The sequence below is a fragment of the Rhincodon typus genome, chromosome 9, assembly GCF_021869965.1.
Source record: "Rhincodon typus isolate 14 chromosome 9, sRhiTyp1.1, whole genome shotgun sequence".
NCBI lineage: Eukaryota > Metazoa > Chordata > Chondrichthyes > Orectolobiformes > Rhincodontidae > Rhincodon > Rhincodon typus.
Window position 1 is genome coordinate 89,179,118 of NC_063340.1, and position 274 is coordinate 89,179,391.

Consider the following 274-nt stretch of genomic DNA (forward strand, 5'->3'; position numbering starts at 1 on the left):
ACACACCCCACTCACACGCACCCTACTGTCTCACTCGCTCACACACATTCACACAAACTCTCTCTCACTCTCCCTCACAAACACACACGCCCCACTCACACACACCCTGCAGTATCACTCACTCACACACATTCACTCAAACTCACTCTCACTCTCCCTTACAAACACACACCCCACTCTCTCTCTCACAAACACACACACCCGACTCTCTCACTCACTCACACACGTTCACACAAACTCTCTCTCACTCACTCACACACACATTCACACACAC